Source organism: Parasteatoda tepidariorum, chromosome 2, assembly GCF_982258835.1.
Source record: "Parasteatoda tepidariorum strain Cologne lab strain chromosome 2, Ptep-v5.0, whole genome shotgun sequence".
Classification (NCBI taxonomy): Eukaryota; Metazoa; Arthropoda; class Arachnida; order Araneae; family Theridiidae; genus Parasteatoda; species Parasteatoda tepidariorum.
In genome coordinates, this window is record NC_141756.1 from 21,198,157 (window position 1) to 21,224,448 (window position 26,292).

At 40.1% G+C, this 26,292-nt stretch overlaps 39 non-coding genes across 39 annotated transcripts; all 39 read right to left on the minus strand.

The window, feature by feature from the left end:
* Positions 1 to 219: 219 nt before the first annotated feature.
* TRNAI-UAU (transfer RNA isoleucine (anticodon UAU)) lies at positions 220 to 311 on the minus strand. Its single transcript is given in 2 exon segments — positions 220 to 255; positions 274 to 311. It is a non-coding gene; the product is annotated as a tRNA-Ile (tRNA).
* A 374-nt stretch (positions 312 to 685) lies between these two features.
* Positions 686 to 777, minus strand: TRNAI-UAU (transfer RNA isoleucine (anticodon UAU)). The gene is given in 2 exon segments: positions 686 to 721; positions 740 to 777. It is a non-coding gene; the product is annotated as a tRNA-Ile (tRNA).
* Positions 778 to 1,850: 1,073 nt separating this feature from the next.
* Positions 1,851 to 1,942, minus strand: TRNAI-UAU (transfer RNA isoleucine (anticodon UAU)). The gene is given in 2 exon segments: positions 1,851 to 1,886; positions 1,905 to 1,942. It is a non-coding gene; the product is annotated as a tRNA-Ile (tRNA).
* Positions 1,943 to 2,083: 141 nt separating this feature from the next.
* Positions 2,084 to 2,175, minus strand: TRNAI-UAU (transfer RNA isoleucine (anticodon UAU)). Its single transcript is given in 2 exon segments — positions 2,084 to 2,119; positions 2,138 to 2,175. It is a non-coding gene; the product is annotated as a tRNA-Ile (tRNA).
* A 374-nt stretch (positions 2,176 to 2,549) lies between these two features.
* TRNAI-UAU (transfer RNA isoleucine (anticodon UAU)) lies at positions 2,550 to 2,641 on the minus strand. The gene is given in 2 exon segments: positions 2,550 to 2,585; positions 2,604 to 2,641. It is a non-coding gene; the product is annotated as a tRNA-Ile (tRNA).
* A 607-nt stretch (positions 2,642 to 3,248) lies between these two features.
* On the minus strand, positions 3,249 to 3,340 carry TRNAI-UAU (transfer RNA isoleucine (anticodon UAU)). Its single transcript is given in 2 exon segments — positions 3,249 to 3,284; positions 3,303 to 3,340. It is a non-coding gene; the product is annotated as a tRNA-Ile (tRNA).
* An 839-nt stretch (positions 3,341 to 4,179) lies between these two features.
* On the minus strand, positions 4,180 to 4,271 carry TRNAI-UAU (transfer RNA isoleucine (anticodon UAU)). Its single transcript is given in 2 exon segments — positions 4,180 to 4,215; positions 4,234 to 4,271. It is a non-coding gene; the product is annotated as a tRNA-Ile (tRNA).
* Positions 4,272 to 4,885: 614 nt separating this feature from the next.
* On the minus strand, positions 4,886 to 4,977 carry TRNAI-UAU (transfer RNA isoleucine (anticodon UAU)). Its single transcript is given in 2 exon segments — positions 4,886 to 4,921; positions 4,940 to 4,977. It is a non-coding gene; the product is annotated as a tRNA-Ile (tRNA).
* A 374-nt stretch (positions 4,978 to 5,351) lies between these two features.
* Positions 5,352 to 5,443, minus strand: TRNAI-UAU (transfer RNA isoleucine (anticodon UAU)). The gene is given in 2 exon segments: positions 5,352 to 5,387; positions 5,406 to 5,443. It is a non-coding gene; the product is annotated as a tRNA-Ile (tRNA).
* A 141-nt stretch (positions 5,444 to 5,584) lies between these two features.
* On the minus strand, positions 5,585 to 5,676 carry TRNAI-UAU (transfer RNA isoleucine (anticodon UAU)). Its single transcript is given in 2 exon segments — positions 5,585 to 5,620; positions 5,639 to 5,676. It is a non-coding gene; the product is annotated as a tRNA-Ile (tRNA).
* A 141-nt stretch (positions 5,677 to 5,817) lies between these two features.
* On the minus strand, positions 5,818 to 5,909 carry TRNAI-UAU (transfer RNA isoleucine (anticodon UAU)). Its single transcript is given in 2 exon segments — positions 5,818 to 5,853; positions 5,872 to 5,909. It is a non-coding gene; the product is annotated as a tRNA-Ile (tRNA).
* A 607-nt stretch (positions 5,910 to 6,516) lies between these two features.
* Positions 6,517 to 6,608, minus strand: TRNAI-UAU (transfer RNA isoleucine (anticodon UAU)). Its single transcript is given in 2 exon segments — positions 6,517 to 6,552; positions 6,571 to 6,608. It is a non-coding gene; the product is annotated as a tRNA-Ile (tRNA).
* A 1,073-nt stretch (positions 6,609 to 7,681) lies between these two features.
* Positions 7,682 to 7,772, minus strand: TRNAI-UAU (transfer RNA isoleucine (anticodon UAU)). Its single transcript is given in 2 exon segments — positions 7,682 to 7,717; positions 7,735 to 7,772. It is a non-coding gene; the product is annotated as a tRNA-Ile (tRNA).
* Positions 7,773 to 8,146: 374 nt separating this feature from the next.
* On the minus strand, positions 8,147 to 8,238 carry TRNAI-GAU (transfer RNA isoleucine (anticodon GAU)). Its single transcript is given in 2 exon segments — positions 8,147 to 8,182; positions 8,201 to 8,238. It is a non-coding gene; the product is annotated as a tRNA-Ile (tRNA).
* A 374-nt stretch (positions 8,239 to 8,612) lies between these two features.
* On the minus strand, positions 8,613 to 8,704 carry TRNAI-UAU (transfer RNA isoleucine (anticodon UAU)). Its single transcript is given in 2 exon segments — positions 8,613 to 8,648; positions 8,667 to 8,704. It is a non-coding gene; the product is annotated as a tRNA-Ile (tRNA).
* A 607-nt stretch (positions 8,705 to 9,311) lies between these two features.
* Positions 9,312 to 9,403, minus strand: TRNAI-UAU (transfer RNA isoleucine (anticodon UAU)). The gene is given in 2 exon segments: positions 9,312 to 9,347; positions 9,366 to 9,403. It is a non-coding gene; the product is annotated as a tRNA-Ile (tRNA).
* Positions 9,404 to 9,777: 374 nt separating this feature from the next.
* Positions 9,778 to 9,869, minus strand: TRNAI-UAU (transfer RNA isoleucine (anticodon UAU)). The gene is given in 2 exon segments: positions 9,778 to 9,813; positions 9,832 to 9,869. It is a non-coding gene; the product is annotated as a tRNA-Ile (tRNA).
* A 374-nt stretch (positions 9,870 to 10,243) lies between these two features.
* On the minus strand, positions 10,244 to 10,335 carry TRNAI-UAU (transfer RNA isoleucine (anticodon UAU)). The gene is given in 2 exon segments: positions 10,244 to 10,279; positions 10,298 to 10,335. It is a non-coding gene; the product is annotated as a tRNA-Ile (tRNA).
* Positions 10,336 to 10,942: 607 nt separating this feature from the next.
* TRNAI-UAU (transfer RNA isoleucine (anticodon UAU)) lies at positions 10,943 to 11,034 on the minus strand. Its single transcript is given in 2 exon segments — positions 10,943 to 10,978; positions 10,997 to 11,034. It is a non-coding gene; the product is annotated as a tRNA-Ile (tRNA).
* Positions 11,035 to 11,641: 607 nt separating this feature from the next.
* TRNAI-UAU (transfer RNA isoleucine (anticodon UAU)) lies at positions 11,642 to 11,733 on the minus strand. Its single transcript is given in 2 exon segments — positions 11,642 to 11,677; positions 11,696 to 11,733. It is a non-coding gene; the product is annotated as a tRNA-Ile (tRNA).
* A 374-nt stretch (positions 11,734 to 12,107) lies between these two features.
* On the minus strand, positions 12,108 to 12,199 carry TRNAI-UAU (transfer RNA isoleucine (anticodon UAU)). Its single transcript is given in 2 exon segments — positions 12,108 to 12,143; positions 12,162 to 12,199. It is a non-coding gene; the product is annotated as a tRNA-Ile (tRNA).
* A 374-nt stretch (positions 12,200 to 12,573) lies between these two features.
* Positions 12,574 to 12,665, minus strand: TRNAI-UAU (transfer RNA isoleucine (anticodon UAU)). Its single transcript is given in 2 exon segments — positions 12,574 to 12,609; positions 12,628 to 12,665. It is a non-coding gene; the product is annotated as a tRNA-Ile (tRNA).
* Positions 12,666 to 13,272: 607 nt separating this feature from the next.
* Positions 13,273 to 13,364, minus strand: TRNAI-UAU (transfer RNA isoleucine (anticodon UAU)). The gene is given in 2 exon segments: positions 13,273 to 13,308; positions 13,327 to 13,364. It is a non-coding gene; the product is annotated as a tRNA-Ile (tRNA).
* Positions 13,365 to 13,738: 374 nt separating this feature from the next.
* On the minus strand, positions 13,739 to 13,830 carry TRNAI-UAU (transfer RNA isoleucine (anticodon UAU)). The gene is given in 2 exon segments: positions 13,739 to 13,774; positions 13,793 to 13,830. It is a non-coding gene; the product is annotated as a tRNA-Ile (tRNA).
* A 607-nt stretch (positions 13,831 to 14,437) lies between these two features.
* Positions 14,438 to 14,529, minus strand: TRNAI-UAU (transfer RNA isoleucine (anticodon UAU)). The gene is given in 2 exon segments: positions 14,438 to 14,473; positions 14,492 to 14,529. It is a non-coding gene; the product is annotated as a tRNA-Ile (tRNA).
* Positions 14,530 to 14,670: 141 nt separating this feature from the next.
* On the minus strand, positions 14,671 to 14,762 carry TRNAI-UAU (transfer RNA isoleucine (anticodon UAU)). Its single transcript is given in 2 exon segments — positions 14,671 to 14,706; positions 14,725 to 14,762. It is a non-coding gene; the product is annotated as a tRNA-Ile (tRNA).
* A 374-nt stretch (positions 14,763 to 15,136) lies between these two features.
* On the minus strand, positions 15,137 to 15,228 carry TRNAI-UAU (transfer RNA isoleucine (anticodon UAU)). The gene is given in 2 exon segments: positions 15,137 to 15,172; positions 15,191 to 15,228. It is a non-coding gene; the product is annotated as a tRNA-Ile (tRNA).
* Positions 15,229 to 15,602: 374 nt separating this feature from the next.
* On the minus strand, positions 15,603 to 15,694 carry TRNAI-UAU (transfer RNA isoleucine (anticodon UAU)). Its single transcript is given in 2 exon segments — positions 15,603 to 15,638; positions 15,657 to 15,694. It is a non-coding gene; the product is annotated as a tRNA-Ile (tRNA).
* Positions 15,695 to 16,534: 840 nt separating this feature from the next.
* TRNAI-UAU (transfer RNA isoleucine (anticodon UAU)) lies at positions 16,535 to 16,626 on the minus strand. The gene is given in 2 exon segments: positions 16,535 to 16,570; positions 16,589 to 16,626. It is a non-coding gene; the product is annotated as a tRNA-Ile (tRNA).
* Positions 16,627 to 17,454: 828 nt separating this feature from the next.
* On the minus strand, positions 17,455 to 17,546 carry TRNAI-UAU (transfer RNA isoleucine (anticodon UAU)). The gene is given in 2 exon segments: positions 17,455 to 17,490; positions 17,509 to 17,546. It is a non-coding gene; the product is annotated as a tRNA-Ile (tRNA).
* Positions 17,547 to 18,153: 607 nt separating this feature from the next.
* TRNAI-UAU (transfer RNA isoleucine (anticodon UAU)) lies at positions 18,154 to 18,245 on the minus strand. Its single transcript is given in 2 exon segments — positions 18,154 to 18,189; positions 18,208 to 18,245. It is a non-coding gene; the product is annotated as a tRNA-Ile (tRNA).
* A 141-nt stretch (positions 18,246 to 18,386) lies between these two features.
* Positions 18,387 to 18,478, minus strand: TRNAI-UAU (transfer RNA isoleucine (anticodon UAU)). The gene is given in 2 exon segments: positions 18,387 to 18,422; positions 18,441 to 18,478. It is a non-coding gene; the product is annotated as a tRNA-Ile (tRNA).
* A 607-nt stretch (positions 18,479 to 19,085) lies between these two features.
* TRNAI-UAU (transfer RNA isoleucine (anticodon UAU)) lies at positions 19,086 to 19,177 on the minus strand. Its single transcript is given in 2 exon segments — positions 19,086 to 19,121; positions 19,140 to 19,177. It is a non-coding gene; the product is annotated as a tRNA-Ile (tRNA).
* A 141-nt stretch (positions 19,178 to 19,318) lies between these two features.
* On the minus strand, positions 19,319 to 19,410 carry TRNAI-UAU (transfer RNA isoleucine (anticodon UAU)). The gene is given in 2 exon segments: positions 19,319 to 19,354; positions 19,373 to 19,410. It is a non-coding gene; the product is annotated as a tRNA-Ile (tRNA).
* Positions 19,411 to 19,784: 374 nt separating this feature from the next.
* TRNAI-UAU (transfer RNA isoleucine (anticodon UAU)) lies at positions 19,785 to 19,876 on the minus strand. Its single transcript is given in 2 exon segments — positions 19,785 to 19,820; positions 19,839 to 19,876. It is a non-coding gene; the product is annotated as a tRNA-Ile (tRNA).
* Positions 19,877 to 22,348: 2,472 nt separating this feature from the next.
* Positions 22,349 to 22,440, minus strand: TRNAI-UAU (transfer RNA isoleucine (anticodon UAU)). Its single transcript is given in 2 exon segments — positions 22,349 to 22,384; positions 22,403 to 22,440. It is a non-coding gene; the product is annotated as a tRNA-Ile (tRNA).
* Positions 22,441 to 23,047: 607 nt separating this feature from the next.
* Positions 23,048 to 23,139, minus strand: TRNAI-UAU (transfer RNA isoleucine (anticodon UAU)). The gene is given in 2 exon segments: positions 23,048 to 23,083; positions 23,102 to 23,139. It is a non-coding gene; the product is annotated as a tRNA-Ile (tRNA).
* Positions 23,140 to 24,912: 1,773 nt separating this feature from the next.
* On the minus strand, positions 24,913 to 25,004 carry TRNAI-UAU (transfer RNA isoleucine (anticodon UAU)). Its single transcript is given in 2 exon segments — positions 24,913 to 24,948; positions 24,967 to 25,004. It is a non-coding gene; the product is annotated as a tRNA-Ile (tRNA).
* Positions 25,005 to 25,611: 607 nt separating this feature from the next.
* On the minus strand, positions 25,612 to 25,703 carry TRNAI-UAU (transfer RNA isoleucine (anticodon UAU)). The gene is given in 2 exon segments: positions 25,612 to 25,647; positions 25,666 to 25,703. It is a non-coding gene; the product is annotated as a tRNA-Ile (tRNA).
* Positions 25,704 to 26,292: the final 589 nt, after the last annotated feature.

Sequence of the window (26,292 nt, forward strand, 5' to 3'; positions counted from 1 at the left end):
ATCGAACTCACAGCCTCGGCATTACTCGCAAGTACTGCACTATAAGTACCGCACGCAAACCAATTGCGCCACTGGGGACAGATGTCCGAGTAAGAAAGAAAATTTCTATTACGAAGTGAACAAATCCGAAAACAATTGCATAAAAAAGGACACGAGGAGTCTGGTAATTGACGTTCTATCCTTATAAGTAAAGAATAACATTTTTAAATAAAATACATCTTCCCCAGGTGAGGATCGAACTCACAGCCTCGGCATTACTCGCAAGTACTGCACTATAAGTACCGCGCGCTAACCAATTGCGCCACTGGGGACAGATGACCGAGTAAGAAAGAAAATTTCTATTACGAAGTGAACAAATCTAAAAACAATTGCCTAAAAAACGACACGAGGAGTCTGGTAATTGACGTTCTATCCTCTTAAGTAAAGAGTATCATTTTTAAATAAAATACATCTTTCCCTGGTGATGATCGAACTCACAGCCTCGGCATTACTCGCAAGTACTGCACTATAAGTACCGCGCGCTAACCAATTGCGCCATTGGGGACAGATGACCGAGTAAGAAAGAAAATTTCTATTACGAAGTGAACAAATCTAAAAACAATTGCATAAAAAAGGACACGAGGAGTCTGGTAATTGACGTTCTATCCTCTTAAGTAAAGAGTATCATTTTTAAATAAAATACATCTTCCCCAGGTGAGGATCGAACTCACAGCCTCGGCATTACTCGCAAGTACTGCACTATAAGTACCGCGCGCTAACCAATTGCGCCACTGGGGACAGATGACCAAGTAAGAAAGAAAACTTCTATTACGAAGTGAACAAATCTAAAAACAATTGCCTAAAAAAGGACACGAGGAGTCTGGTAATTGACGTTCTATCCTCTTAAGTAAAGAGTATCATTTTTAAATAAAATACATCTTTCCCAGGTGAGGATCGAACTCACAGCCTCGGCATAACTCGCAAGTACTGCACTATAAGTACCGCGTGCTAACCAATTGCGCCACTGGGGACAGATGTCCGAGTAAGAAAGAAAATTTCTACTACGAAGTGAACAAATCTAAAAACAATTGCATAAAAAAGGACACGAGGAGTCTGGTAATTGACGTTCTATCCTCTTAAGTAAAGAGTATCATTTTTGAATAAAATACTTCTTCCCCAGGTGAGGATCGAACTCACAGCCTCGGCATTACTCGCAAGTACTGCACTATAAGTACCGCGCACTAACCAATAGCGCCACTGGGGACAGATGTCCGAGTAAGAAAGAAAATTTCTATTACGAAGTGAACAAATCTAAAAACAATTGCATAAAAAAGGACACGAGGAGTCTGGTAATTGACGTTCTATCCTCTTAAGTAAAGAGTATCATTTTTAAATAAAATACATCTTCCCCAGGTGAGGATCAAACTCACAGCCTCGGCATTACTCGCAAGTACTGCACTATAAGTACCGCGCGCTAACCAATTGCGCCACTGGGGACAGATGACCGAGTAAGAAAGAAAATTTCTATTACGAAGTGAACAAATCTAAAAACAATTGCATAAAAAAGGACACGAGGAGTCTGGTAATTGACGTTCTATCCTCATAAGTAAAGAGTATCATTTTTAAATAAAATACATCTTCCCCAGGTGAGGATCGAACTCACAGCCTCGGCATTACTCGCAAGTACTGCACTATAAGTACCGCACGCAAACCAATTGCGCCACTGGGGACAGATGTCCGAGTAAGAAAGAAAATTTCTATTACGAAGTGAACAAATCCGAAAACAATTGCATAAAAAAGGACACGAGGAGTCTGGTAATTGACGTTCTATCCTTATAAGTAAAGAATAACATTTTTAAATAAAATACATCTTCCCCAGGTGAGGATCGAACTCACAGCCTCGGCATTACTCGCAAGTACTGCACTATAAGTACCGCGCGCTAACCAATTGCGCCACTGGGGACAGTTGACCGAGTAAGAAAGAAAATTTCTATTACGAAGTGAACAAATCTAAAAACAATTGCATAAAAAAGGACACGAGGAGTCTGGTAATTGACGTTCTATCCTCTTAAGTAAAGAGTATCATTTTTAAATAAAATACATCTTCCCCAGGTGAGGATCGAACTCACAGCCTCGGCATTACTCGCAAGTACTGCACTATAAGTACCGCGCGCTAACCAATTGCGCCACTGGGGACAGATGACCAAATAAGAAAGAAAACTTCTATTACGAAGTGAACAAATCTAAAAACAATTGCCTAAAAAAGGACACGAGGAGTCTGGTAATTGACGTTCTATCCTCTTAAGTAAAGAGTATCATTTTTAAATAAAATACATCTTTCCCAGGTGAGGATCGAACTCACAGCCTCGGCATAACTCGCAAGTACTGCACTATAAGTACCGCGTGCTAACCAATTGCGCCACTGGGGACAGATGTCCGAGTAAGAAAGAAAATTTCTATTACGAAGTGAACAAATCTAAAAACAATTGCATAAAAAAGGACACGAGGAGTCTGGTAATTGACGTTCTATCCTCTTAAGTAAAGAGTATCATTTTTAAATAAAATACATCTTCCCCAGGTGAGGATCGAACTCACAGCCTCGGCATTACTCGCAAGTACTGCACTATAAGTACCGCGCGCTAACCAATTGCGCCACTGGGGACAGATGTCCGAGTAAGAAAGAAAATTTCTATTACGAAGTGAACAAATCTAAAAACAATTGCATAAAAAATGACACGAGGAGTCTGGTAATTGACGTTCTATCCTCTTAAGTAAAGAGTATCATTTTTAAATAAAATACATCTTCCCCAGGTGAGGATCGAACTCACAGCCTCGGCATTACTCGCAAGTACTGCACTATAAGTACCGCGCGCTAACCAATTGCGCCACTGGGAACAGATGACCGAGTAAGAAAGAAAATTTCTATTACGATGTGAACAAATCTAAAAACAATTGCATAAAAAAGGACACGAGGAGTCTGGTAATTGACGTTCTATCTTCTTAAGTAAAGAGTATCATTTTTGAATAAAATACTTCTTCCCCAGGTGAGGATCGAACTCACAGCCTCGGCATTACTCGCAAGTACTGCACTATAAGTACCGCGCACTAACCAATAGCGCCACTGGGGACAGATGTCCGAGTAAGAAAGAAAATTTCTATTACGAAGTGAACAAATCTAAAAACAATTGCATAAAAAAGGACACGAGGAGTCTGGTAATTGACGTTCTATCCTCTTAAGTAAAGAGTATCATTTTTAAATAAAATACATCTTCCCCAGGTGAGGATCGAACTCACAGCCTCGGCATTACTCGCAAGTACTGCACTATAAGTACCGCGCGCTAACCAATTGCGCCACTGGGGACAGATGACCGAGTAAGAAAGAAAATTTCTATTACGAAGTGAACAAATCTAAAAACAATTGCATAAAAAAGGACACGAGGAGTCTGGTAATTGACGTTCTGTCCTCATAAGTAAAGAGTATCATTTTTAAATAAAATACATCTTCCCCAGGTGAGGATCGAACTCACAGCCTCGGCATTACTCGCAAGTACTGCACTATAAGTACCGCACGCAAACCAATTGCGCCACTGGGGACAGATGTCCGAGTAAGAAAGAAAATTTCTATTACGAAGTGAACAAATCCGAAAACAATTGCATAAAAAAGGACACGAGGAGTCTGGTAATTGACGTTCTATCCTCATAAGTAAAGAATAACATTTTTAAATAAAATACATCTTCCCCAGGTGAGGATCGAACTCACAGCCTCGGCATTACTCGCAAGTACTGCACTTTAAGTACCGCGCGCTAACCAATTGCGCCACTGGGGACAGATGTCCGAGTAAGAAGGAAAATTTCTATTGCGAAGTGAACAAATCTGAAAACAATTGCATAAAAAATGACACGAGAAGTCTAGTAATTGACGTTCTATCCTCATAAGTAAAGAATATCATTTTTAAATAAAATACATCTTCCCCAGGTGAGGATCGAACTTACAGACTCGGCAGTACTCGCAACTACTGTATATAAATACCGCGCGCTAACCAATTGCGCCACTGGGGACAGTTGACCGAGTAAGAAAGAAAATTTCTATTACGAAGTGAACAAATCTAAAAACAATTGCATAAAAAAGGACACGAGGAGTCTGGTAATTGACGTTCTATCCTCATAAGTAAAGAGTATCATTTTTAAATGAAATTCATCTTCCCCAGGTGAGGATCGAACTCACAGCCTCGGCATTACTCGCAAGTACTGCACTATAAGTACCGCGCGCTAACCAATTGCGCCACTGGGGACAGATGACCGAGTAAGAAAGAAAATTTCTATTACGAAGTGAACAAATCTAAACACAATTGCCTAAAAAAGGACACGAGGAGTCTGGAAATTGACGTTCTATCCTCTTAAGTAAAGAGTATCATTTTTAAATGAAATACATCTTTCCCTGGTGAGGATCGAACTCACAGCCTCGGCATTACTCGCAAGTACTGCACTATAAGTTCCGCGCGCTAACCAATTGCGCCACTGGGGACAGATGACCGAGTAAGAAAGAAAATTTCTATTACGAAGTGAACAAATCTAAAAACAATTGCCTAAAAAACGACACGAGGAGTCTGGTAATTGACGTTCTATCCTCTTAAGTAAAGAGTATCATTTTTAAATAAAATACATCTTTCCCTGGTGAGGATCGAACTCACAGCCTCGGCATTACTCGCAAGTACTGCACTATAAGTACCGCGCGCTAACCAATTGCGCCACTGGGGACAGATGTCCGAGTAAGAAAGAAAATTTCTATTACGAAGTGAACAAATCTAAAAACAATTGCATAAAAAAAGACACGAGGAGTCTGGTAATTGACGTTCTATCCTCTTACCTCTTAAGTAAAGAGTATCATTTTTAAATAAAATACATCTTCCCCAGGTGAGGATCGAACTCACAGCCTCGGCATTACTCGCAAGTACTGCACTATAAGTACCGCGCGCTAACCAATTGCGCCACTGGGGACAGATGACCGAGTAAGAAATAAAATTTCTATTACGAAGTGAACAAATCTAAAAACAATTGCATAAAAAAGGACACGAGGAGTCTGGCAATTGACGTTCTATCCTCTTAAGTAAAGAGTATCATTTTTAAATAAAATACATCTTCCCCAAGTAAGGATCGAACTCACAGCCTCGGCATTACTCGCAAGTACTGCACAATAAGTACCGCGCGCTAACCAATTGCGCCACTGGGAACGGATGACCGAGTAAGAAAGAAAATTTCTATTACGAAGTGAACAAATCTAAAAACAATTGCATAAAAAAGGACACGAGGAGTCTGGCAATTGACGTTCTATCCTCTTAAGTAAAGAGTATCATTTTTAAATAAAATACATCTTTCCCAGGTGAGGATCGAACTCACAGCCTCGGCATTACTCGCAAGTACTGCACTATAAGTACCGCGCGCTAACCAATTGCGCCACTGGGGACGGATGACCGAGTAAGAAAGAAAATTTCTATTACGAAGTGAACAAATCTAAAAACAATTGCATAAAAAAGGACACGAGGAGTCTGGCAATTGACGTTCTATCCTCTTAAGTAAAGAGTATCATTTTTAAATAAAATACATCTTCCCCAGGTGAGGATCGAACTCACAGCCTCGGCATTACTCGCAAGTACTGCACTATAAGTACCGCGCGCTAACCAATTGCGCCACTGGGGACAGATGACCGAGTAAGAAAGAAAATTTCTATTACGAAGTGAACAAATCTAAAAACAATTGCATAAAAAAGGACACGAGGAGTCTGGCAATTGACGTTCTATCCTCTTAAGTAAAGAGTATCATTTTTAAATGAAATAGATCTTTCCCAGGTGAGGATCGAACTCACAGCCTCGGCATTACTCGCAAGTACTGCACTATAAGTACCGCGCGCTAACCAATTGCGCCACTGGGGACGGATGACCGAGTAAGAAAGAAAATTTCTATTACGAAGTGAACAAATCTAAAAACAATTGCATAAAAAAGGACACGAGGAGTCTGGCAATTGACGTTCTATCCTCTTAAGTAAAGAGTATCATTTTTAAATAAAATACATCTTCCCCAGGAGAGGATCGAACTCACAGCTTCGGCATTACTCGCAAGTACTGCACTATAAGTACCGCGCGCTAACCAATTGCGCCATTGGGGACAGATGACCAAATAAGAAAGAAAACTTCTATTACGAAGTGAACAAATCTAAAAACAATTGCCTAAAAAAGGACACGAGGAGTCTGGTAATTGACGTTCTATCCTCTTAAGTAAAGAGTATCATTTTTAAATAAAATACATCTTTCCCAGGTGAGGATCGAACTCACAGCCTCGGCATAACTCGCAAGTACTGCACTATAAGTACCGCGTGCTAACCAATTGCGCCACTGGGGACAGATGTCCGAGTAAGAAAGAAAATTTCTATTACGAAGTGAACAAATCTAAAAACAATTGCATAAAAAAGGACACGAGGAGTCTGGTAATTGACGTTCTATCCTCTTAAGTAAAGAGTATCATTTTTAAATAAAATACATCTTCCCCAGGTGAGGATCGAACTCACAGCCTCGGCATTACTCGCAAGTACTGCACTATAAGTACCGCGCGCTAACCAATTGCGCCACTGGGGACAGATGTCCGAGTAAGAAAGAAAATTTCTATTACGAAGTGAACAAATCTAAAAACAATTGCATAAAAAATGACACGAGGAGTCTGGTAATTGACGTTCTATCCTCTTAAGTAAAGAGTATCATTTTTAAATAAAATACATCTTCCCCAGGTGAGGATCGAACTCACAGCCTCGGCATTACTCGCAAGTACTGCACTATAAGTACCGCGCGCTAACCAATTGCGCCACTGGGAACAGATGACCGAGTAAGAAAGAAAATTTCTATTACGAAGTGAACAAATCTAAAAACAATTGCATAAAAAAGGACACGAGGAGTCTGGTAATTGACGTTCTATCTTCTTAAGTAAAGAGTATCATTTTTGAATAAAATACTTCTTCCCCAGGTGAGGATCGAACTCACAGCCTCGGCATTACTCGTAAGTACTGCACTATAAGTACCGCGCACTAACCAATAGCGCCACTGGGGACAGATGTCCGAGTAAGAAAGAAAATTTCTATTACGAAGTGAACAAATCTAAAAACAATTGCATAAAAAAGGACACGAGGAGTCTGGTAATTGACGTTCTATCCTCTTAAGTAAAGAGTATCATTTTTAAATAAAATACATCTTCCCCAGGTGAGGATCGAACTCACAGCCTCGGCATTACTCGCAAGTACTGCACTATTAGTACCGCGCGCTAACCAATTGCGCCACTGGGGACAGATGACCGAGTAAGAAAGAAAATTTCTATTACGAAGTGAACAAATCTAAAAACAATTGCATAAAAAAGGACACGAGGAGTCTGGTAATTGACGTTCTATCCTCATAAGTAAAGAGTATCATTTTTAAATAAAATACATCTTCCCCAGGTGAGGATCGAACTCACAGCCTCGGCATTACTCGCAAGTACTGCACTATAAGTACCGCACGCAAACCAATTGCGCCACTGGGGACAGATGTCCGAGTAAGAAAGAAAATTTCTATTACGAAGTGAACAAATCCGAAAACAATTGCATAAAAAAGGACACGAGGAGTCTGGTAATTGACGTTCTATCCTCATAAGTAAAGAATAACATTTTTAAATAAAATACATCTTCCCCAGGTGAGGATCGAACTCACAGCCTCGGTATACTCGCAAGTACTGCACTATAAGTACCGCGCGCTAACCAATTGCGCCACTGGGGACAGATGTCCGAGTAAGAAGGAAAATTTCTATTGCGAAGTGAACAAATCTGAAAACAATTGCATAAAAAATGACACGAGAAGTCTAGTAATTGACGTTCTATCCTCATAAGTAAAGAATATCATTTTTAAATAAAATACATCTTCCCCAGGTGAGGATCGAACTTACAGACTCGGCAGTACTCGCAAGTACTGCACTATAAATACCGCGCGCTAACCAATTGCGCCACTGGGGACAGTTGACCGAGTAAGAAAGAAAATTTCTATTACGAAGTAAACAAATCTAAAAACAATTGCATAAAAAAGGACACGAGGAGTCTGGTAATTGACGTTCTATCCTCATAAGTAAAGAGTATCATTTTTAAATGAAATTCATCTTCCCCAGGTGAGGATCGAACTCACAGCCTCGGCATTACTCGCAAGTACTGCACTATCAGTACCGCGCGCTAACCAATTGCGCCACTGGGGACAGATGACCGAGTAAGAAAGAAAATTTCTATTACGAAGTGAACAAATCTAAACACAATTGCCTAAAAAAGGACACGAGGAGTCTGGAAATTGACGTTCTATCCTCTTAAGTAAAGAGTATCATTTTTAAATGAAATACATCTTTCCCTGGTGAGGATCGAACTCACAGCCTCGGCATTACTCGCAAGTACTGCACTATAAGTTCCGCGCGCTAACCAATTGCGCCACTGGGGACAGATGACCGAGTAAGAAAGAAAATTTCTATTACGAAGTGAACAAATCTAAAAACAATTGCCTAAAAAACGACACGAGGAGTCTGGTAATTGACGTTCTATCCTCTTAAGTAAAGAGTATCATTTTTAAATAAAATACATCTTCCCCAGGTGAGGATCGAACTCACAGCCTCGGCATTACTCGCAAGTACTGCACTATAAGTACCGCGCGCTAACCAATTGCGCCACTGGGGACAGATGTCCGAGTAAGAAAGAAAATTTCTATTACGAAGTGAACAAATCTAAAAACAATTGCATAAAAAATGACACGAGGAGTCTGGTAATTGACGTTCTATCCTCTTAAGTAAAGAGTATCATTTTTAAATAAAATACATCTTCCCCAGGTGAGGATCGAACTCACAGCCTCGGCATTACTCGCAAGTACTGCACTATAAGTACCGCGCGCTAACCAATTGCGCCACTGGGAACAGATGACCGAGTAAGAAAGAAAATTTCTATTACGAAGTGAACAAATCTAAAAACAATTGCATAAAAAAGGACACGAGGAGTCTGGTAATTGACGTTCTATCTTCTTAAGTAAAGAGTATCATTTTTGAATAAAATACTTCTTCCCCAGGTGAGGATCGAACTCACAGCCTCGGCATTACTCGCAAGTACTGCACTATAAGTACCGCGCACTAACCAATAGCGCCACTGGGGACAGATGTCCGAGTAAGAAAGAAAATTTCTATTACGAAGTGAACAAATCTAAAAACAATTGCATAAAAAAGGACACGAGGAGTCTGGTAATTGACGTTCTATCCTCTTAAGTAAAGAGTATCATTTTTAAATAAAATACATCTTCCCCAGGTGAGGATCGAACTCACAGCCTCGGCATTACTCGCAAGTACTGCACTATAAGTACCGCGCGCTAACCAATTGCGCCACTGGGGACAGATGACCGAGTAAGAAAGAAAATTTCTATTACGAAGTGAACAAATCTAAAAACAATTGCATAAAAAAGGACACGAGGAGTCTGGTAATTGACGTTCTATCCTCATAAGTAAAGAGTATCATTTTTAAATAAAATACATCTTCCCCAGGTGAGGATCGAACTCACAGCCTCGGCATTACTCGCAAGTACTGCACTATAAGTACCGCACGCAAACCAATTGCGCCACTGGGGACAGATGTCCGAGTAAGAAAGAAAATTTCTATTACGAAGTGAACAAATCCGAAAACAATTGCATAAAAAAGGACACGAGGAGTCTGGTAATTGACGTTCTATCCTCATAAGTAAAGAATAACATTTTTAAATAAAATACATCTTCCCCAGGTGAGGATCGAACTCACAGCCTCGGCATTACTCGCAAGTACTGCACTATAAGTACCGCGCGCTAACCAATTGCGCCACTGGGGACAGATGTCCGAGTAAGAAGGAAAATTTCTATTGCGAAGTGAACAAATCTGAAAACAATTGCATAAAAAATGACACGAGAAGTCTAGTAATTGACGTTCTATCCTCATAAGTAAAGAATATCATTTTTAAATAAAATACATCTTCCCCAGGTGAGGATCGAACTTACAGACTCGGCAGTACTCGCAAGTACTGCACTATAAATACCGCGCGCTAACCAATTGCGCCACTGGGGACAGTTGACCGAGTAAGAAAGAAAATTTATATTACGAAGTAAACAAATCTAAAAACAATTGCATAAAAAAGGACACGAGGAGTCTGGTAATTGACGTTCTATCCTCATAAGTAAAGAGTATCATTTTTAAATGAAATTCATCTTCCCCAGGTGAGGATCGAACTCACAGCCTCGGCATTACTCGCAAGTACTGCACTATAAGTACAGCGCGCTAACCAATTGCGCCACTGGGGACAGATGACCGAGTAAGAAAGAAAATTTCTATTACGAAGTGAACAAATCTAAACACAATTGCCTAAAAAAGGACACGAGGAGTCTGGAAATTGACGTTCTATCCTCTTAAGTAAAGAGTATCATTTTTAAATGAAATACATCTTTCCCTGGTGAGGATCGAACTCACAGCCTCGGCATTACTCGCAAGTACTGCACTATAAGTTCCGCGCGCTAACCAATTGCGCCACTGGGGACAGATGACCGAGTAAGAAAGAAAATTTCTATTACGAAGTGAACAAATCTAAAAACAATTGCCTAAAAAACGACACGAGGAGTCTGGTAATTGACGTTCTATCCTCTTAAGTAAAGAGTATCATTTTTAAATAAAATACATCTTTCCCTGGTGAGGATCGAACTCACAGCCTCGGCATTACTCGCAAGTACTGCACTATAAGTACCGCGCGCTAACGAATTGCGCCACTGGGGACAGATGTCCGAGTAAGAAAGAAAATTTCTATTACGAAGTGAACAAATCTAAAAACAATTGCATAAAAAAGGACACGAGGAGTCTGGTAATTGACGTTCTATCCTCTTAAGTAAAGAGTATCATTTTTAAATAAAATACATCTTCCCCAGGTGAGGATTGAACTCACAGCCTCGGCATTACTCGCAAGTACTGCACTATAAGTACCGCGCGCTAACCAATTGCGCCACTGGGGACAGATGTCCGAGTAAGAAAGAAAATTTCTATTACGAAGAGAACAAATCTAAAAACAATTGCATAAAAAATGACACGAGGAGTCTGGTAATTGACGTTCTATCCTCTTAAGTAAAGAGTATCATTTTTAAATAAAATACATCTTCCCCAGGTGAGGATCGAACTCACAGCCTCGGCATTACTCGCAAGTACTGCACTATAAGTACCGCGCGCTAACCAATTGCGCCACTGGGAACAGATGACCGAGTAAGAAAGAAAATTTCTATTACGAAGTGAACAAATCTAAAAACAATTGCATAAAAAAGGACACGAGGAGTCTGGTAATTGACGTTCTATCTTCTTAAGTAAAGAGTATCATTTTTGAATAAAATACTTCTTCCCCAGATGAGGATCGAACTCACAGCCTCGGCATTACTCGCAAGTACTGCACTATAAGTACCGCGCACTAACCAATAGCGCCACTGGGGACAGATGTCCGAGTAAGAAAGAAAATTTCTATTACGAAGTGAACAAATCTAAAAACAATTGCATAAAAAAGGACACGAGGAGTCTGGTAATTGACGTTCTATCCTCTTAAGTAAAGAGTATCATTTTTAAATAAAATACATCTTCCCCAGGTGAGGATCGAACTCACAGCCTCGGCATTACTCGCAAGTACTGCACTATAAGTACCGCGCGCTAACCAATTGCGCCACTGGGGACAGATGACCGAGTAAGAAAGAAAATTTCTATTACGAAGTGAACAAATCTAAAAACAATTGCATAAAAAAGGACACGAGGAGTCTGGTAATTGACGTTCTATCCTCATAAGTAAAGAGTATCATTTTTAAATAAAATACATCTTCCCCAGGTGAGGATCGAACTCACAGCCTCGGCATTACTCGCAAGTACTGCACTATAAGTACCGCACGCAAACCAATTGCGCCACTGGGGACAGATGTCCGAGTAAGAAAGAAAATTTCTATTACGAAGTGAACAAATCCGAAAACAATTGCATAAAAAAGGACACGAGGAGTCTGGTAATTGACGTTCTATCCTCATAAGTAAAGAATAACATTTTTAAATAAAATACATCTTCCCCAGGTGAGGATCGAACTCACAGCCTCGGCATTACTCGCAAGTACTGCACTATAAGTACCGCGCGCTAACCAATTGCGCCACTGGGGACAGATGTCCGAGTAAGAAGGAAAATTTCTATTGCGAAGTGAACAAATCTGAAAACAATTGCATAAAAAATGACACGAGAAGTCTAGTAATTGACGTTCTATCCTCATAAGTAAAGAATATCATTTTTAAATAAAATACATCTTCCCCAGGTGAGGATCGAACTTACAGACTCGGCAGTACTCGCAAGTACTGCACTATAAATACCGCGCGCTAACCAATTGCGCCACTGGGGACAGTTGACCGAGTAAGAAAGAAAATTTCTATTACGAAGTAAACAAATCTAAAAACAATTGCATAAAAAAGGACACGAGGAGTCTGGTAATTGACGTTCTATCCTCATAAGTAAAGAGTATCATTTTTAAATGAAATTCATCTTCCCCAGGTGAGGATCGAACTCACAGCCTCGGCATTACTCGCAAGTACTGCACTATAAGTACCGCGCGCTAACCAATTGCGCCACTGGGGACAGATGACCGAGTAAGAAAGAAAATTTCTATTACGAAGTGAACAAATCTAAACACAATTGCCTAAAAAAGGACACGAGGAGTCTGGAAATTGACGTTCTATCCTCTTAAGTAAAGAGTATCATTTTTAAATGAAATACATCTTTCCCTGGTGAGGATCGAACTCACAGCCTCGGCATTACTCGCAAGTACTGCACTATAAGTTCCGCGCGCTAACCAATTGCGCCACTGGGGACAGATGACCGAGTAAGAAAGAAAATTTCTATTACGAAGTGAACAAATCTAAAAACAATTGCCTAAAAAACGACACGAGGAGTCTGGTAATTGACGTTCTATCCTCTTAAGTAAAGAGTATCATTTTTAAATAAAATACATCTTTCCCTGGTGAGGATCGAACTCACAGCCTCGGCATTACTCGCAAGTACTGCACTATAAGTACCGCGCGCTAACGAATTGCGCCACTGGGGACAGATGTCCGAGTAAGAAAGAAAATTTCTATTACGAAGTGAACAAATCTAAAAACAATTGCATAAAAAAGGACACGAGGAGTCTGGTAATTGACGTTCTATCCTCTTAAGTAAAGAGTATCATTTTTAAATAAAATACATCTTCCCCAGGTGAGGATTGAACTCACAGCCTCGGCATTACTCGCAAGTACTGCACTATAAGTACCGCGCGCTAACCAATTGCGCCACTGGGGACAGATGTCCGAGTAAGAAAGAAAATTTCTATTACGAAGTGAACAAATCTAAAAACAATTGCATAAAAAAGGACACGAGGAGTCTGGTAATTGACGTTCTATCCTCTTAAGTAAAGAGTATCATTTTTAAATAAAATACATCTTCCCCAGGTGAGGATCGAACTCACAGCCTCGGCATTACTCGCAAGTACTGCACTTTAAGTATCGCGCGCTAACCAATTGCGCCACTGGGGACAGATGACCGAGTAAGAAAGAAAATTTCTATTACGAAGCGAACAAATCTAAAAACAATTGCATAAAAAAGGACACGAGGAGTCTGGTAATTGACGTTCTATCCTCTTAAGTAAAGAGTATCATTTTTAAGTAAAATACATCTTCCCCAGGTGAGGATCGAACTCACAGCCTCGGCATTACTCGCAAGTACTGCACTATAAGTACCGCGCGCTAACCAATTGCGCCACTGGGGACAGATGTCCGAGTAAGAAAGAAAATTTCTATTACGAAGTGAACAAATCTAAAAACAATTGCATAAAAAAGGACACGAGGAGTCTGGTAATTGACGTTCTATCCTCTTAAGTAAAGAGTATCATTTTTAAATAAAATACATCTTCCCCAGGTGAGGATCGAACTCACAGCCTCGGCATTACTCGCAAGTACTGCACTTTAAGTACCGCGCGCTATCCAATTGCGCCACTGGGGACAGATGACCGAGTAAGAAAGAAAATTTCTATTACGAAGTGAACAAATCTAAAAACAATTGCATAAAAAAGGACACGAGGAGTCTGGTAATTGACGTTCTATCCTCTTAAGTAAAGAGTATCATTTTTAAATAAAATACATCTTCCCCAGGAGAGGATCGAACTCACAGCCTCGACATTACTCGCAAGTACTGCACTATAAGTACCGCGCGCTAACCAATTGCGCAACTGGGGACAGATGTCCGAGTAAGAAAGAAAATTTCTATTACGAAGTGAACAAATCTAAAAACAATTGCATAAAAAGGGACACGAGGAGTCTGGTAATTGACGTTCTATCCTCATAAGTATAGAATATCATTTTTAAATAAAATAAATCTTCCCCAGGTGAGGATCGAACTCACAGCCTCGGCATTACTCGCAAGTACTGCACTATAAGTACCGCACGCTAACCAATTGCGCCACTGGGGACAGATGTCCGAGTAAGAAAGAAAATTTCTATTACGAAGTGAACAAATCTAAAAACAATTGCATAAAAAAGGACACGAGGAGTCTGGTAATTGACGTTCTATCCTCATAAGTATAGAGTATCATTTTTAAATAAAATACATCTTCCCCAGGTGAGGATCGAACTCACAGCCTCGGCATTACTCGCAAGTACTGCACTATAAGTACCGCGCGCTAACCAATTGCGCCACTGGGGACAGATGTCCGAGTAAGAAAGAAAATTTCTATTACGAAGTGAACAAATCTAAAAACAATTGCATAAAAAAGGACACGAGGAGTCTGGTAATTGACGTTCTATTCTCTTAAATAAAGAGTATCATTTTTAAATAAAATACATCTTCCCCATGTGAGGATCGAACTCACAGCCTCGGCATTACTCGCAAGTACTGCACTATAAGTACCGCGCGCTAACCAATTGCGCCACTGGGGACAGCTGTCCGAGTAAGAAAGAAAATTTCTATTACGAAGTGAACAAATCTAAAAACAATTGCATAAAAAAGGACACGAGGAGTCTGGTAATTGACGTTCTATCCTCATAAGTATAGAGTATCATTTTTAAATAAAATACATCTTCCCCAGGTGAGGATCGAACTCACAGCCTCGGCATTACTCGCAAGTACTGCACTATAAGTACCGCGCGCTAACCAATTGCGCCACTGGGGACAGCTGTCCGAGTAAGAAAGAAAATTTCTATTACGAAGTGAACAAATCTAAAAACAATTGCATAAAAAAGGACACGAGGAGTCTGGTAATTGACGTTCTATCCTCATAAGTAAAGAGTATCATTTTTAAATAAAATACATCTTCCCCAGGTGAGGATCGAACTCACAGCCTCGGCATTACTCGCAAGTACTGCACTATAAGTACCGCGCACTAACCAATAGCGCCACTGGGGACAGATGTCCGAGTAAGAAAGAAAATTTCTATTACGAAGTGAACAAATCTAAAAACAATTGCATAAAAAAGGACACGAGGAGTCTGGTAATTGACGTTCTATCCTCTTAAGTAAAGAGTATCATTTTTAAATAAAATACATCTTCCCCAGGTGAGGATCGAACTCACAGCCTCGGCATTACTCGCAAGTACTGCACTATAAGTACCGCGCGCTAACCAATTGCGCCACTGGGGACAGATGACCGAGTAAGAAAGAAAATTTCTATTACGAAGTGAACAAATCTAAAAACAATTGCATAAAAAAGGACACGAGGAGTCTGGTAATTGACGTTCTATCCTCATAAGTAAAGAGTATCATTTTTAAATAAAATACATCTTCCCCAGGTGAGGATCGAACTCACAGCCTCGGCATTACTCGCAAGTACTGCACTATAAGTACCGCACGCAAACCAATTGCGCCACTGGGGACAGATGTCCGAGTAAGAAAGAAAATTTCTATTACGAAGTGAACAAATCCGAAAACAATTGCATAAAAAAGGACACGAGGAGTCTGGTAATTGACGTTCTATCCTCATAAGTAAAGAATAACATTTTTAAATAAAATACATCTTCCCCAGGTGAGGATCGAACTCACAGCCTCGGCATTACTCGCAAGTACTGCACTATAAGTACCGCGCGCTAACCAATTGTGCCACTGGGGACAGATGTCCGAGTAAGAAGGAAAATTTCTATTGCGAAGTGAACAAATCTGAAAACAATTGCATAAAAAATGACACGAGAAGTCTAGTAATTGACGTTCTATCCTCATAAGTAAAGAATATCATTTTTAAATAAAATACATCTTCCCCAGGTGAGGATCGAACTTACAGACTCGGCAGTACTCGCAAGTACTGCACTATAAATACCGCGCGCTAACCAATTGCGCCACTGGGGACAGTTGACCGAGTAAGAAAGAAAATTTCTATTACGAAGTGAACAAATCTAAAAACAATTGCATAAAAAAGGACACGAGGAGTCTGGTAATTGACGTTCTATCCTCATAAGTAAAGAGTATCATTTTTAAATGAAATTCATCTTCCCCAGGTGAGGATCGAACTCACAGCCTCGGCATTACTCGCAAGTACTGCACTATAAGTACCGCGCGCTAACCAATTGCGCCACTGGGGACAGATGACCGAGTAAGAAAGAAAATTTCTATTACGAAGTGAACAAATCTAAACACAATTGCCTAAAAAAGGACACGAGGAGTCTGGAAATTGACGTTCTATCCTCTTAAGTAAAGAGTATCATTTTTAAATGAAATACATCTTTCCCTGGTGAGGATCGAACTCACAGCCTCGGCATTACTCGCAAGTACTGCACTATAAGTTCCGCGCGCTAACCAATTGCGCCACTGGGGACAGATGACCGAGTAAGAAAGAAAATTTCTATTACGAAGTGAACAAATCTAAAAACAATTGCCTAAAAAACGACACGAGGAGTCTGGTAATTGACGTTCTATCCTCTTAAGTAAAGAGTATCATTTTTAAATAAAATACATCTTTCCCTGGTGAGGATCGAACTCACAGCCTCGGCATTACTCGCAAGTACTGCACTATAAGTACCGCGCGCTAACCAATTGCGCCACTGGGGACAGATGTCCGAGTAAGAAAGAAAATTTCTATTACGAAGTGAACAAATCTAAAAACAATTGCATAAGGAGTCTGGTAATTGACGTTCTATCCTCTTAAGTAAAGAGTATCATTTTTAAATAAAATACATCTTCCCCAGGTGAGGATCGAACTCACAGCCTCGGCATTACTCGCAAGTACTGCACTTTAAGTATCGCGCGCTAACCAATTGCGCCACTGGGGACAGATGACCGAGTAAGAAAGAAAATTTCTATTACGAAGCGAACAAATCTAAAAACAATTGCATAAAAAAGGACACGAGGAGTCTGGTAATTGACGTTCTATCCTCTTAAGTAAAGAGTATCATTTTTAAATAAAATACATCTTCCCCAGGTGAGGATCGAACTCACAGCCTCGGCATTACTCGCAAGTACTGCACTATAAGTACCGTGCGCTAACCAATTGCGCCACTGGGGACAGATGTCCGAGTAAGAAAGAAAATTTCTATTACGAAGTGAACAAATCTAAAAACAATTGCATAAAAAAGGACACGAGGAGTCTGGTAATTGACGTTCTATCCTCTTAAGTAAAGAGTATCATTTTTAAATAAAATACATCTTCCCCAGGTGAGGATCGAACTCACAGCCTCGGCATTACTCGCAAGTACTGCACTTTAAGTACCGCGCGCTATCCAATTGCGCCACTGGGGACAGATGACCGAGTAAGAAAGAAAATTTCTATTACGAAGTGAACAAATCTAAAAACAATTGCATAAAAAAGGACACGAGGAGTCTGGTAATTGACGTTCTATCCTCTTAAGTAAAGAGTATCATTTTTAAATAAAATACATCTTCCCCAGGTGAGGATCGAACTCACAGCCTCGACATTACTCGCAAGTACTGCACTATAAGTACCGCGCGCTAACCAATTGCGCAACTGGGGACAGATGTCCGAGTAAGAAAGAAAATTTCTATTACGAAGTGAACAAATCTAAAAACAATTGCATAAAAAGGGACACGAGGAGTCTGGTAATTGACGTTCTATCCTCATAAGTATAGAATATCATTTTTAAATAAAATAAATCTTCCCCAGGTGAGGATCGAACTCACAGCCTCGGCATTACTCGCAAGTACTGCACTATAAGTACCGCACGCTAACCAATTGCGCCACTGGGGACAGATGTCCGAGTAAGAAAGAAAATTTCTATTACGAAGTGAACAAATCTAAAAACAATTGCATAAAAAAGGACACGAGGAGTCTGGTAATTGACGTTCTATCCTCATAAGTATAGAGTATCATTTTTAAATAAAATACATCTTCCCCAGGTGAGGATCGAACTCACAGCCTCGGCATTACTCGCAAGTACTGCACTATAAGTACCGCGCGCTAACCAATTGCGCCACTGGGGACAGATGTCCGAGTAAGAAAGAAAATTTCTATTACGAAGTGAACAAATCTAAAAACAATTGCATAAAAAAGGACACGAGGAGTCTGGTAATTGACGTTCTATTCTCTTAAATAAAGAGTATCATTTTTAAATAAAATACATCTTCCCCATGTGAGGATCGAACTCACAGCCTCGGCATTACTCGCAAGTACTGCACTATAAGTACCGCGCGCTAACCAATTGCGCCACTGGGGACAGCTGTCCGAGTAAGAAAGAAAATTTCTATTACGAAGTGAACAAATCTAAAAACAATTGCATAAAAAAGGACACGAGGAGTCTGGTAATTGACGTTCTATTCTCTTAAATAAAGAGTATCATTTTTAAATAAAATACATCTTCCCCATGTGAGGATCGAACTCACAGCCTCGGCATTACTCGCAAGTACTGCACTATAAGTACCGCGCGCTAACCAATTGCGCCACTGGGGACAGCTGTCCGAGTAAGAAAGAAAATTTCTATTACGAAGTGAACAAATCTAAAAACAATTGCATAAAAAAGGACACGAGGAGTCTGGTAATTGACGTTCTATCCTCATAAGTATAGAGTATCATTTTTAAATAAAATACATCTTCCCCAGGTGAGGATCGAACTCACAGCCTCGGCATTACTCGCAAGTACTGCACTATAAGTACCGCGCGCTAACCAATTGCGCCACTGGGGACAGCTGTCCGAGTAAGAAAGAAAATTTCTATTACGAAGTGAACAAATCTAAAAACAATTGCATAAAAAAGGACACGAGGAGTCTGGTAATTGACGTTCTATCCTCATAAGTAAAGAGTATCATTTTTAAATAAAATACATCTTCCCCAGGTGAGGATCGAACTCACAGCCTCGGCATTACTCGCAAGTACTGCACTATAAGTACCGCGCGCTAACCAATTGCGCCACTGGGGACAGATGTCCGAGTAAGAAAGAAAATTTCTATTACGAAGTGAACAAATCTAAAAACAATTGCATAAAAAAGGACACGAGGAGTCTGGTAATTGACGTTCTATTCTCTTAAATAAAGAGTATCATTTTTAAATAAAATACATCTTCCCCATGTGAGGATCGAACTCACAGCCTCGGCATTACTCGCAAGTACTGCACTATAAGTACCGCGCGCTAACCAATTGCGCCACTGGGGACAGCTGTCCGAGTAAGAAAGAAAATTTCTATTACGAAGTGAACAAATCTAAAAACAATTGCATAAAAAAGGACACGAGGAGTCTGGTAATTGACGTTCTATCCTCATAAGTATAGAGTATCATTTTTAAATAAAATACATCTTCCCCAGGTGAGGATCGAACTCACAGCCTCGGCATTACTCGCAAGTACTGCACTATAAGTACCGCGCGCTAACCAATTGCGCCACTGGGGACAGCTGTCCGAGTAAGAAAGAAAATTTCTATTACGAAGTGAACAAATCTAAAAACAATTGCATAAAAAAGGACACGAGGAGTCTGGTAATTGACGTTCTATCCTCATAAGTAAAGAGTATCATTTTTAAATAAAATACATCTTCCCCAGGTGAGGATCGAACTCACAGCCTCGGCATTACTCGCAAGTACTGCACTATAAGTATCGCGCGCTAACCAATTGCGCCACAGGGGACAGATGTCCGAGTAAGAAAGAAAATTTCTATTACGAAGTGAACAAATCTAAAAACAATTGCATAAAAAAGGACACGAGGAGTCTGGTAATTGACGTTCTATCCTCTTAAGTAAAGAGTATCATTTTTAAATAAAATACATCTTCCCCAGGTGAGGATCGAACTCACAGCCTCGACATTACTCGCAAGTACTGCACTTTAAGTACCGCGCGCTAACCAATTGCGCCACTGGGGACAGATGACCGAGTAAGAAAGAAAATTTCTATTACGAAGTGAACAAATCTAAAAACAATTGCATAAAAAGGGACACGAGGAGTCTGGTAATTGACGTTCTATCCTCATAAGTATAGAATATCATTTTTAAATAAAATACATCTTCCCCAGGTGAGGATCGAACTCACAGCCTCGACATTACTCGCAAGTACTGCACTTTAAGTACCGCGCGCTAACCAATTGCGCCACTGGGGACAGATGACCGAGTAAGAAAGAAAATTTCTATTACGAAGTGAACAAATCTAAAAACAATTGCATAAAAAGGGACACGAGGAGTCTGGTAATTGACGTTCTATCCTCATAAGTATAGAGTATCATTTTTAAATAAAATACATCTTCCCCAGGTGAGGATCGAACTCACAGCCTCGACATTACTCGCAAGTACTGCACTTTAAGTACCGCGCGCTAACCAATTGCGCCACTGGGGACAGATGTCCGAGTAAGAAAGAAAATTTCTATTACGAAGTGAACAAATCTAAAAACAATTGCATAAAAAGGGACACGAGGAGTCTGGTAATTGACGTTCTATCCTCATAAGTATAGAATATCATTTTTAAATAAAATACATCTTCCCCAGGTGAGGATCGAACTCACAGCCTCGACATTACTCGCAAGTACTGCACTTTAAGTACCGCGCGCTAACCAATTGCGCCACTGGGGACAGATGACCGAGTAAGAAAGAAAATTTCTATTACGAAGTGAACAAATCTAAAAACAATTGCATAAAAAGGGACACGAGGAGTCTGGTAATTGACGTTCTATCCTCATAAGTATAGAATATCATTTTTAAATAAAATACATCTTCCCCAGGTGAGGATCGAACTCACAGCCTCGACATTACTCGCAAGTACTGCACTTTAAGTACCGCGCGCTAACCAATTGCGCCACTGGGGACAGATGACCGAGTAAGAAAGAAAATTTCTATTACGAAGTGAACAAATCTAAAAACAATTGCATAAAAAGGGACACGAGGAGTCTGGTAATTGACGTTCTATCCTCATAAGTATAGAGTATCACTTTTAAATAAAATACATCTTCCCCAGGTGAGGATCGAACTCACAGCCTCGACATTACTCGCAAGTACTGCACTATAAGTACCGCGCGCTAACCAATTGCGCCACTGGGGACAGATGTCCGAGTAAGAAAGAAAATTTCTATTACGAAGTGAACAAATCTAAAAACAATTGCATAAAAAGGGACACGAGGAGTCTGGTAATTGACGTTCTTTTCCTCATAAGTATAGAATATCATTTTTAAATAAAATACATCTTCCCCAGGTGAGGATCGCACTCACAGCCTCGGCATTACTCGCAAGTACTGCACTATAAGTACCGCACGCTAACCAATTGCGCCACTGGGGACAGATGTCCGAGTAAGAAAGAAAATTTCTATTACGAAGTGAACAAATCTAAAAACAATTGCATAAAAAAGGACACGAGGAGTCTGGTAATTGACGTTCTATTCTCTTAAATAAAGAGTATCATTTTTAAATAAAATACATCTTCCCCATGTGAGGATCGAATTCACAGACTCGGCATTACTCGCAAGTACTGCACTATAAGTACCGCGCGCTAACCAATTGCGCCACTGGGGACAGATGTCCGAGTAAGAAAGAAAATTTCTATTACGAAGTGAACAAATCTAAAAACAATTGCATAAAAAATGACACGAGGAGTCTGGTAATTGACGTTCTATTCTCTTAAATAAAGAGTATCATTTTTAAATAAAATACATCTTCCCCAGGTGAGGATCGAACTCACAGACTCGGCATTATTCGCAAGTAGTGCACTATAAGTACCGCGCGCTAACCAATTGCGCCACTGGGGACAGATGTCCGAGTAAGAAAGAAAATTTCTATTACGAAGTGAACAAATCTAAAAACAATTGCATAAAAAAGGACACGAGGAGTCTGGTAATTGACGTTCTCTCCTCATAAGTATAGAGTATCATTTTTAAATAAAATACATCTTCCCCAGGTGAGGATCGAACTCACAGCCTCGGCATTACTCGCAAGTACTGCACTATAAGTACCGCGCGCTAACCAATTGCGCCACAGGGGACAGATGTCCGAGTAAGAAAGAAAATTTCTATTACGAAGTGAACAAATCTAAAAACAATTGCATAAAAAAGGACACGTGGAGTCTGGTAATTGACGTTCTATCCTCTTAAGTAAAGAGTATCATTTTTAAATAAAATACATCTTCCCCAGGTGAGGATCGAACTCACAGCCTCGGCATTACTCGCAAGTACTGCACTATAAGTACCGCGCACTAACCAATTGCGCCACTGGGGACAGATGTCCGAGTAAGAAAGAAAATTTCTATTACGAAGTGAACAAATCTAAAAACAATTGCATAAAAAAGGACACGAGGAGTCTGGTAATTGACGTTCTATCCTCATAAGTATAGAGTATCATTTTTAAATAAAATACATCTTCCCCAGGTGAGGATCGAACTCACAGCCTCGGCATTACTCGCAAGTACTGCACTATAAGTATCGCGCGCTAACCAATTGCGCCACTGGGGACAGATGTCCGAGTAAGAAAGAAAATTTCTATTACGAAGTGAACAAATCTAAAAACAATTGCATAAAAAAGGACACGAGGAGTCTGGTAAATGACGTTCTATCCTCATAAGTATAGAGTATCATTTTTAAATAAAATACATCTTCCCCAGGTGAGGATCGAACTCACAGCCTCGGCATTACTCGCAAGTACTGCACTATAAGTACCGCGCGCTAACCAATTGCGCCACTGGGGACAGATGTCCGAGTAAGAAAGAAAATTTCTATTACGAAGTGAACAAATCTAAAAACAATTGCATAAAAAAGGACACGAGGAGTCTGGTAATTGACGTTCTATCCTCTTAAGTAAAGAGTATCATTTTTAAATAAAATACATCTTCCCCAGGTGAGGATCGAACTCACAGCCTCGGCATTACTCGCAAGTACTGCACTATAAGTATCGCGCGCTAACCAATTGCGCCACTGGGGACAGATGTCCGAGTAAGAAAGAAAATTTCTATTACGAAGTGAACAAATCTAAAAACAATTGCATAAAAAGGGACACGAGGAGTCTGGTAATTGACGTTCTATCCTCATAAGTATAGAGTATCATTTTTAAATAAAATACATCTTCCCCAGGTGAGGATCGAACTCACAGCCTCGACATTACTCGCAAGTACTGCACTTTAAGTACCGCGCGCTAACCAATTGCGCCACTGGGGACAGATGTCCGAGTAAGAAAGAAAATTTCTATTACGAAGTGAACAAATCTAAAAACAATTGCATAAAAAAGGACACGAGGAGTCTGGTAATTGACGTTCTATCCTCATAAGTATAGAGTATCATTTTTAAATAAAATACATCTTCCCCAGGTGAGGATCGAACTCACAGCCTCGGCATTACTCGCAAGTACTGCACTTTAAGTACCGCGCGCTAACCAATTGCGCCACTGGGGACAGATGACCGAGTAAGAAAGAAAATTTCTATTACGAAGTGAACAAATCAAAAAACAATTGCATAAAAAGGGACACGAGGAGTCTGGTAATTGACGTTCTATCCTCATAAGTATAGAGTATCATTTTTAAATAAAATACATCTTCCCCAGGTGAGGATCGAACTCACAGCCTCGACATTACTCGCAAGTACTGCACTTTAAGTACCGCGCGCTAACCAATTGCGCCACTGGGGACAGATGTCCGAGTAAGAAAGAAAATTTCTATTACGAAGTGAACAAATCTAAAAACAATTGCATAAAAAGGGACACGAGGAGTCTGGTAATTGACGTTCTATCCTCATAAGTATAGAATATCATTTTTAAATAAAATACATCTTCCCCAGGTGAGGATCGAACTCACAGCCTCGACATTACTCGCAAGTACTGCACTTTAAGTACCGCGCGCTAACCAATTGCGCCACTGGGGACAGATGACCGAGTAAGAAAGAAAATTTCTATTACGAAGTGAACAAATCTAAAAACAATTGCATAAAAAGGGACACGAGGAGTCTGGTAATTGACGTTCTATCCTCATAAGTATAGAATATCATTTTTAAATAAAATACATCTTCCCCAGGTGAGGATCGAACTCACAGCCTCGACATTACTCGCAAGTACTGCACTTTAAGTACCGCGCGCTAACCAATTGCGCCACTGGGGACAGATGACCGAGTAAGAAAGAAAATTTCTATTACGAAGTGAACAAATCTAAAAACAATTGCATAAAAAGGGACACGAGGAGTCTGGTAATTGACGTTCTATCCTCATAAGTATAGAGTATCACTTTTAAATAAAATACATCTTCTCCAGGTGAGGATCGAACTCACAGCCTCGACATTACTCGCAAGTACTGCACTATAAGTACCGCGCGCTAACCAATTGCGCCACTGGGGACAGATGTCCGAGTAAGAAAGAAAATTTCTATTACGAAGTGAACAAATCTAAAAACAATTGCATAAAAAGGGACACGAGGAGTCTGGTAATTGACGTTCTTTTCCTCATAAGTATAGAATATCATTTTTAAATAAAATACATCTTCCCCAGGTGAGGATCGAACTCACAGCCTCGGCATTACTCGCAAGTACTGCACTATAAGTACCGCACGCTAACCAATTGCGCCACTGGGGACAGATGTCCGAGTAAGAAAGAAAATTTCTATTACGAAGTGAACAAATCTAAAAACAATTGCATAAAAAAGGACACGAGGAGTCTGGTAATTGACGTTCTATTCTCTTAAATAAAGAGTATCATTTTTAAATAAAATACATCTTCCCCATGTGAGGATCGAACTCACAGACTCGGCATTACTCGCAAGTACTGCACTATAAGTACCGCGCGCTAACCAATTGCGCCACTGGGGACAGATGTCCGAGTAAGAAAGAAAATTTCTATTACGAAGTGAACAAATCTAAAAACAATTGCATAAAAAATGACACGAGGAGTCTGGTAATTGACGTTCTATTCTCTTAAATAAAGAGTATCATTTTTAAATAAAATACATCTTCCCCAGGTGAGGATCGAACTCACAGACTCGGCATTATTCGCAAGTAGTGCACTATAAGTACCGCGCGCTAACCAATTGCGCCACTGGGGACAGATGTCCGAGTAAGAAAGAAAATTTCTATTACGAAGTGAACAAATCTAAAAACAATTGCATAAAAAAGGACACGAGGAGTCTGGTAATTGACGTTCTCTCCTCATAAGTATAGAGTATCATTTTTAAATAAAATACATCTTCCCCAGGTGAGGATCGAACTCACAGCCTCGGCATTACTCGCAAGTACTGCACTATAAGTACCGCGCGCTAACCAATTGCGCCACAGGGGACAGATGTCCGAGTAAGAAAGAAAATTTCTATTACGAAGTGAACAAATCTAAAAACAATTGCATAAAAAAGGACACGAGGAGTCTGGTAATTGACGTTCTATCCTCTTAAGTAAAGAGTATCATTTTTAAATAAAATACATCTTCCCCAGGTGAGGATCGAACTCACAGCCTCGGCATTACTCGCAAGTACTGCACTATAAGTACCGCGCACTAACCAATTGCGCCACTGGGGACAGATGTCCGAGTAAGAAAGAAAATTTCTATTACGAAGTGAACAAATCTAAAAACAATTGCATAAAAAAGGACACGAGGAGTCTGGTAATTGAAGTTCTATCCTCATAAGTATAGAGTATCATTTTTAAATAAAATACATCTTCCCCAGGTGAGGATCGAACTCACAGCCTCGGCATTACTCGCAAGTACTGCACTATAAGTATCGCGCGCTAACCAATTGCGCCACTGGGGACAGATGTCCGAGTAAGAAAGAAAATTTCTATTACGAAGTGAACAAATCTAAAAACAATTGCATAAAAAAGGACACGAGGAGTCTGGTAAATGACGTTCTATCCTCATAAGTATAGAGTATCAT